This window comes from Gavialis gangeticus, unplaced genomic scaffold (genome assembly GCF_001723915.1).
Source record: "Gavialis gangeticus isolate Ggan-Ray unplaced genomic scaffold, GavGan_comp1, whole genome shotgun sequence".
In the NCBI taxonomy this organism is placed as follows: Eukaryota; Metazoa; Chordata; order Crocodylia; family Gavialidae; genus Gavialis; species Gavialis gangeticus.
In genome coordinates this window covers 134,387,170-134,388,461 of record NW_017729022.1, presented here as the reverse complement: position 1 = coordinate 134,388,461, position 1,292 = coordinate 134,387,170, and positions in this window count along the sequence as shown.

Here is a 1,292-nt window from a genome sequence, read left to right as displayed (position 1 = left end):
GGGATGGGGGTGGGGGATGGGGGTGCCGCGCCTTGCTGGTGCTGTCCATGTGGTTGGGGCTGCTCCCACAGCATGTGGCTCACACAGTATGTGGCCCAAGGACCACATGCCAGCATGTCCTGCATCTCCTGGTCACACTGAAGCATGGTCTAGGACTATAGGGTTTAGGGATGCTGACCATGTGACTGCAGGAAAAGAGGCATAAGGACTGAGTGAGAGTATTTTTGGGAGATGTAAAGTAAGATGTTACCTGAAAAAACAATGATGAAAAACTGTGATCTGTTGTTGCATATGGGGGCCCTGGGCTTCAAGCCGGAAGAGTAGGTGTGGCTTTAGGTTTCTCTATTGTCCACCAGTAGTGGGGTTATTAAGGCTTGGAAAGACAGACCTTATTTGAGTAATAACCAGGTGAGGACTGGAAACTTTTAAGTAGTGGTGAACAAGGGGAAATTGAGGTCCAGCCGTAGCAGCTCCTTGGGTATGCAGGTGTCAGTTAGTAAAGGTCAGACTTAAACAGAACTTTAAAAGGTGACTTAACCAGTCCAGAAGTGTGTACATGGCAAAAACACTAAATAGTAGAGCTTTTTTTAGGGTAGCAGGCAAAGTAATAAAAACTTCTATTAGCTAGAAATTTGAATTTATCTAACCTAGGTGTACATATTTAACACTGGGTCTACTTAACTACTGGAACAATTTGAAATAGATTTTCTATCCCTTATAATCTCTCCTTCAAGGGATGCTCTTGTCAGGCAAGAAATGGTTCAGGGAAATCCTCTGGCTTGTGTTATTCCAGAGGTTAAATTATCACAATGGTCTCTTTTGACTTGCATTAAATTAGGCTTGAGCCTTACTGCTTTCTCATGGCTGGAAAGGGAGTCTTTGAAAAACAGAGGTTATTAAATATCTCCTTGCCCCACTTACAGATACTTCAGAGAGTTTTTTAGAATTGGCTGCACTCACTTTGGATGTGCCACCAGCCAAGGAAATGCTATGTGTTTTGGTTTTAAAAAAAGATAGACATTGAGGACATTTCAAGAAAGCTGGGCCTGGTCTGTCTCAGCAGCACAACAATGATAGCAGGAAGCATTTTTTATTTGTATCTGTATGCAAGTAAGGTCACATATAGTTCACATCCAAATGAACATGGTTGTGCCAGATATACTGCATACTCCAAACATAGCGTATACTCGGTTGTTCTCCACACTACAAAGAAGCATCATGTTGGGTTTTCCCTGGATATCCAGGGGTCCAAAAATCCTGCGCAAAAAAAAAAAAAAAAGGAGAGTGGCACA